The sequence below is a fragment of the Brassica oleracea genome, unplaced genomic scaffold, assembly GCF_000695525.1.
Source record: "Brassica oleracea var. oleracea cultivar TO1000 unplaced genomic scaffold, BOL UnpScaffold01597, whole genome shotgun sequence".
Taxonomy (NCBI): Eukaryota; Viridiplantae; Streptophyta; class Magnoliopsida; order Brassicales; family Brassicaceae; genus Brassica; species Brassica oleracea.
This window is the reverse complement of record NW_013618131.1, coordinates 1-7382: the sequence shown is the minus strand read 5'-3', so window position 1 is coordinate 7382 and position 7382 is coordinate 1. Positions and strand designations below refer to the sequence as shown.

The following is a 7382-nucleotide window of genomic DNA, read 5'->3' as shown; positions in this document are numbered from 1 at the left end:
GGATAACTTTCATAAGGAAAGTTTTCCTGAACATTATTATTGTGAACATTGTTAAGAAGCCCCATATAACCAGAATTCTGGCCGATGGAGATCTTTTACCTGGTTTAGTTCTGACTCGTAGTCACTAACAGCCGCAATATAGTCCAATATCGCCAGCTTCGACAGTTTCTCCTTCCTCGCCAGTTCTTCCATCTTGCCCTCCATAATGGTCTTATAGTACTTAATAACTCCAAAACCAACTAACCATTATCTACCTATGTCTAATCAGAAGTTATTACTAAACTACAACTACAAAGATATCAGCTCTAGTTTAATGGATCATTAAATTTTAGTACGAAAGCTATAACCTCTAGTAATAAACTACAACTACAAAACTTATAAGCTACAAATGGAACTACAATCCAAGCAGACAACATAATTTCGTTAAACTAACTTCAAAACCGAAATACAAACATGGCAATCTCGTTCCAAAACAGTTACATTCAAATCCTTATCAATATTAAATTGTTTTTTAACTTCAATTAATTTTTTAGAAGCTCTCAGGTCTCTTTCAAAACGTTTACAGTGTGATCAAAAGCTAGAAGAGTAACCAATAAGTTTTGTTACTTCAATACACATTTAAAAGCTATCAACTTTCCTTTAAAAAAACCAAAAACAACTACTACAAAGCTATCACCTCTACTTCAATACAAATCTTAAACATATCAAGTTTCCTAACAAGTTATAGAAACCATATAAACTACAAGGAAACAATATCAAAGAAACCATCAACGATCATCATCATCATTCAATAAAGAAACAGAATTTAATCTACCTAACATTTCATCACAACAAAGATTCACACGAAACTAACATGCGAGGAAACAATCGAGAAACTGAACTTAATCAACCGAACATATCATCACAAAAGCGAATCTACGAAACCCGACTCAGAGCAACTACATCGAGAAAATGAATCTAATCTACCGAACAAATCATCACAACAAAGAATCATCGAACCCAACATCCGGAGGAACTAGATAGACAACGACAGAGGAACACATACCTTTTTGATTGAAAGCGGCGGAGAATGAGGTTGGAGACAGACTCGGGTTTGACTCGTGCGGTATTCGTGAGGGATTCAGGAGAGATGAAAGGAGAGATTCAGGAGAGATGAGAGGAGAGATTCAGGAGAGATTCGGGAGAGATGAGAGGAGAGATGAGAGAAGATATTCGGAAGAGATTCGGGAAAGATGAGCGATGAAATCACCACATGCGTCGCCGTCGAGAGAGAATTGGAAGACGGTGAGTTCGATTTGGGAAACGAAAGTCGGGTTTCCCCGAAACCGACGTCTCCGTTTCATCTCCACTCGACAGGTGGCAAGGAAGGACGACATAAGATTGACCTTAGTTAAGACCCGTCCCGGAAAATTAAACCCATTTTCGATTTATTTTTCGGCCCAAAATCCATAAGGACCCAAGTAACGGACCCCGATAATCATGGCCTAGTACCCGACTTGAGAAAAAGTCAATCTTGTGGTGGTTTTACTTAGCCTCTGATACTACTCAGATTTCTGTCAAACTTGACAAGTAAAACACAAAATTTAAGAATAATTTTTTATGTTAACCGAGAGTCCCAGGCCGGGGCCCAGACATCTCTCGAGGTCTGCAGCAGCCACGTCATTTCCACCCTAGAAGTAGCAGGGTGGGCCCGGGTGGCCACCTAGTGATTTAACCGTAGTGGGGTGCCTTCGAACCCAGGTCGCTTAGTTCGCTGGTGTCCGCCTACCACTAGGCCAGCAAGAGGTGGTTAAAATTTAAGAATATTAACGAATCCAAACTACTGGAGATCTAAGCTACACTAAAACTGTAAGCCTGTTATCAAAATCGCCCCAGAATAACTTTTTTTCTTCTATATGTAACGATCCAAAGCACGTCCACTAAATTTTTCGCTTTAGAAAAAGGTCGTTGATTTACTTTAAACTAGATATTAACCCGCACATCCGTGCGGATATTTTATATTTTTAAATTAATATTTGAAATATAAAATATGTTATAAAAGATATATATCTAATATTAATTTTATGTATATAATTTTTATTTTGAAAATTTATATTTGTTGAAATTTGTTTGATGATATTGTACAAATCATATATTAATGAAGTATTTTTGTTTATTAATTTAAAATGCAACATCAAAATTAATAGTTTAATTTTAAACATTAGTTTTATATGAATTAATAACAAAAATTATTAGCTTCTTTGTTTAGAAATTTTTATTTTCGAAATGTTTTATGTGAATAAATTAAATTATTTTTGTTATATTTTCAAATATTTTTTATTTAATATATTATATTTCAGTTTAATGTTTTTATTTTTACTAAAAATATCAACATAAAATGTTACAACCAATAAAATATTATTTATTATGTTTTATATAAAAAATTAATTTTATAATTTAAAAAGAATTGGGCTATCCTATTTAATTTCAAAATTAGTTACTGGAATATATAAAATATGGTATATATTAAATATGATAAACAATCAAATGATAATTAACTAATGACAATATATTTATCTTTTCTTAGAAATGTTATTGTTTAGATGTATATTGTTTTTTTAGGAGAATATCATATATGAGTAATTTTAGGATGTTTAGTTAAATTTCTAAAGAATTGTCTAACATAGACTTGTGTATGGTAGATAAAAAATATATAACCCGAATTGGTCATGATTCCAGTCCTAGTAAATAAATTATTTTAAAAGGTTGCAGTGGAGATCAAGTCCAATGCCACTCTCTGATTACATTGGCTTGTTTGTGGTTTCCAGGGATTATGGCTCCGTCTTCTGAAACTGAGTTCAGATGAAGATCCTCTTTCTCCATTCGAATACGGCACGATATTGGGTATGTTTCATATCAATGGGAATGTGAACAATGTACATAACATCTCCACTGCAAGAAATTGTTGAACCACGGAATGAATCAAATTGTTATGCTTAATCAGCCAGATATTACCCAAATAATGGCCATTGTTATTATGTTTTTTCTCTGTTGTAAAAACCAAAGAGCTTTCATTGTCTATATTGGAAATTGAACACACACTTTGCTTATGTAGCGCTCATTGAATCTGATGCTGAGGGGATTGGTGGTAGTGGCTTTATCGAGTGTATAAGAGAGCATCTGAAAAATTCGGTAAGCGTAGCAACTGTACGGCATATACACTGAGCCAATTTGGCTGGACCTTACTATATATTAGCTTTGCTGAGGTTTTATGTCTTGGCTGTTACTTGTTAAAATCAGCTCAAAATGGCTGTCAGCCGTGCTGCTTCAAGGAACGATTTATCGACAGTTCAGTATGCACTTGAAGTTTCTGCCGAAATGTTTAAGAAGGATGCCAGTAATGTCTCAGACTATGTGCGCCATCTCATCTCTATACCCATTTGGGAGGAACTGAGGTATGAAATTCAACGAGCATGCTGCTTAGAAAATTGGTTATTGACATATTGTGAGTTCTTTTGACAGATTCTGGGAAGGTTACTTCGAGTATCTCATGGAGCAGCCTGCAAATGAGTGAGTCTTCTTAAGATCTTCTATTCATTTGATAATATCAATTGTTTCTTTGTATACTTGCTCCTGATCATTAGCACACTGAGAACTATATTAAACAAATGAGCGGATGGAGCCAACTGCAAATTTTAAAACTTACGGTGGGGTTTTCGTTGTGGAGGTAGAAGTTGTTCTGTAGCATACATGATCTTGTGGTTTCTAGCCCTGACATCCCAGTCTTTCTATTGATTTGGCTCAAGGAGCTCTTCATAATGAATTCCAGTGTGTTTTTCTTTTGGTAAATTAGAGGGTTAGAAAATTTTGGGGGAGCAAAGAAGTAATTTAGGAATTTACTTTGTATTTGTTGTAGTTGTCTGCAATGCTCATAGATTCTAAGTAATTTCCATGTCATGGCTCATATGTGTCTTCCCCAATTTTCTCCTTAAGGATGCTTCGTCAACTTGCCAATTGTAGTCCACATACTTGAAATCTAATCTCGGATAGCCATAAATCATCTCATTGTGTCTTACATTATACTGCCAATTGATTTGATCATCATTGGCATTACTAATTCGTGTAACCCTTTATTGCACTCTCTCAGATCAGTGAACTACGCTACTTTGGTCACAGCCAGACTAATCATAGTGGCATCACATATGGTGAATTCTTATTTTCAGAGCTGACTTATTCTTCACCTCGTTTCCCCGTAATGTGATGGTTACAGTTCCCTTGTTTACTCTATCCTCACAATATCTAATGCTCTTTTGCAGGCTGGCTTGGGACTTCCTGATACAGAGGCTTGGAACATGATAGAGACAATAGCAGAGAAGCAAAAACTTGGATACAAATTACTGGTAATTTGGTTCTGTTTAATTCATTTTGCAGCTATTGAAATTTGTCTCATATTCCCCGTGCTTAATACTCCATATGATCACAATTTTCAAGATTTTTAACTAGGCCTTTGGAAACACTAACCGACGCATAATATATCTTTTTGCATATTGAACTTTGTTTCAGATTAAACTCGGAAGATTCTTTTCGCATGTTCAGCAACTTCGTGTAGGCTATTGGGGTGCTTCTTCATTTAAGCAGCAGTCCATATCTTCTGGGTTGCCATCACCACGTCCAAAAGCAGATGTCTCTGATGAAACCCAGCAACCTTAGAAGCTTCTGGAAGGAGTTGGGTTCAGAGTATGTTTAGCAGAGATACAGCATCAAGAGCGAACTCGTTCAGTCGTGTTCGTAAGTGGGTTTCTGATAATGCTTCTTCAGGTATATCCGTGATTAGGTCCTCCCTTTGTAGTTGCGATTCTGGCTTGTTGTTGCTGAAGTCAGTATACTAAACTTGGGCAAAACAGACATAACTGCTGCTGCACAGAAGAAAATTCAGACCAATGTACGTGTTCTGAAGGGTCACAGCGGTGCTGTCACTGCCTTGCACTCTGTGACAAGAAGGGAAGTCTATGATCTTGTTGGCGATCGCGAGGATGCTGGGTTCTTTATCAGTGGCAGTACAGACTGTCTGGTCGGTATAAAATGCATGATTAAACGAATGTTTTTTTTTTTTTCATTCGTTAGTTTTTGATTATTTAGTTAAATTTTCTTTGCACCAATACATGTTCTTTATTTCGTCGTTGAGAACACACACATTGAGAACACACACATTGATGACTTAAAGAGTGTTGTGTTGATGGCTGCATCCTCTCTCTGTTAGGCCTAAAGAGCATTGCATTGAGGGTCAAAGGGTAGTTCATTCTTTTGCTATAAACATTTATCTAGATTAGTGTATTACTTTGCTATTAATGTTACTAGGATATAGACCCCCGCGAATCGCGGAGGAGAAACGGTACTAATTTTAAATATAATTAAAAATACTAATTATATATATAAATATTTAGAATGTAAATGATGATATATAAAATAATTTTTTTAAATTTATAATATCTTTAAAATTGAGGCTAAGATTAATATACGAGAAATTCTTTAGAATATTCATTTTTAAGTTTTTGTCACAAAAAGTCATTCAATGAAGAAAATGACCGAAATAAGTTTTATTAAAAGGTAAAAATGTATTTTTACCATAGGGTTAACTAATCTAGACTTAGGATTTAGAGTTAAGGGGTGAGATTTTGCGAAAGGGTTTCAAATTTAAAAAAAAAAATATATATTAAAAATTTCAAAATATAAAAAGTTATTTTGGTCATTTTTTTTCTTGATGGCTAGTATGTGACAAAAATTTAAAAACGGATATTTGAGAGAATTACCCTTAATATATTCATACAATATATAATATGTGATGTTTGAAAGGAACCATGCATTTGTTATAAATTTTGTCACTGAAATTAAAATATTTATTTTGGTAGAATTTCATGTCTTCAGTATAAAATTCCACAATTTTAGTGGTTTTGTAACTTTGTGATGAGCTAATATCATAGAGAAGAAATTACACATTTAGTTTTAATATCATAAACACATTTTTTAGAAAATATTATAACGGGGGGTTACTGGGAGATGAATTTGTGTAGAGTTTGTGAATTTTGAAAGTTGATAGATTTTAAAAAATTATGTGGATTGTGAAAATTTATATACATCGACTTATAAAATTCGATCATAACTTTTTTAGATTGATATAGATTTTCATGAATTTGTATTACCTCTTTTCTATCATTTTTTGTAAAATAAATATAGAATTTATTTATTTTTAAATCATATAGAATAATTATTTATTTATTGCTTTCAAATTAAAAATAAAATAATACTGATACATATAAAATTGAACAATTTTCTTAAATAGATATTTTAAAATACTTTGTCACAAAAAGAACATTAAAAAAAAGAAAATGACAAAAAAAGTTTCTTTAAAAAGGTAAAATATTATTTTACCTCTTGTTGTATAGATGTAAGTAAAAAATATATATATAAAAAAATAAAAAGTTGGTTTTATATAGTTTCAAATTATATGTTTTGAAATTCGAACATTTTTCTATTTTTTTTTATAGTTTTTCTACTTTTTAAAAATATTTTTTTCAAATTTTATTTTTGAAATTCGAAAATGTTTTTTGAAACTATTTAAAAAGTATTTTAAAATTATTAAGATTTGTAAATGTAATTATTAATATTTATATTAAAAATTTTAATATTTTTTAAAATAATTATATATGAAAAAAATGTAAAAGTATATAAATGTAATGAATTAAGATCGGTCAAGTTTTAGGTTATAAGAAATATCTCTTGAAATAAAACATCCAAATGTCCTCTTATTTTCTTAAAAAATGTCCTATTATAGAAGGAAAATATATAATAAATACAAATAGAACTTCAATTTTCACCAAATACATTTTATAATAATTTAGAGTGATGAATTTCTATCTATTTTCTTCTTTAATTTTATTTTTTTTATATTGTTTTTAGGAAAATATTCCATAAAAAATATTTCAACTAAATTTTGTTTAACTTTTTAATATCCAAAGTTTTTCGCTATCCACTTTAACACCTCAATTAAATATTTTGTCCATTTTAATACACAAACTTTTTAAAGTGTGCTCATTTTAATACCCAACATTTTTTATTTTAATCAAAATATCAATAACTTTCAAACAAAAATTAAAAAATCTCTAAAATCTAAGAAAAAATCTTTTAAATTCCCACTTTTATATTAAGTTATAGAAAAGAAACTAACTAAATTATGGAGAAATTTTTAAATTTATAAAAACTTAATTTTTAACAAAAAAATAAATAAATTTGTTTTCTATTTCCAAAAATAAACCAAATTTTATATTTAAAACTTAAAAGTTTTATTACACAATTTATGACTATCTAAAATTTGGTTACTTTTATTTCTAAGACTTAAAATAAAA

The 7382-nt window shown here is 31.2% G+C and overlaps 1 long non-coding RNA gene across 1 annotated transcript; it reads left to right on the top strand.

Annotated features, from left to right (window-relative positions):
• The first annotated feature begins 3519 nt into the window (after nt 1-3519).
• On the top strand, nt 3520-4351 carry LOC106321421. The gene is made up of 3 exons (XR_001266068.1): nt 3520-3549; nt 4127-4184; nt 4296-4351. It is a non-coding gene; the product is annotated as an uncharacterized LOC106321421 (long non-coding RNA).
• The last annotated feature ends 3031 nt before the right edge of the window (nt 4352-7382 follow it).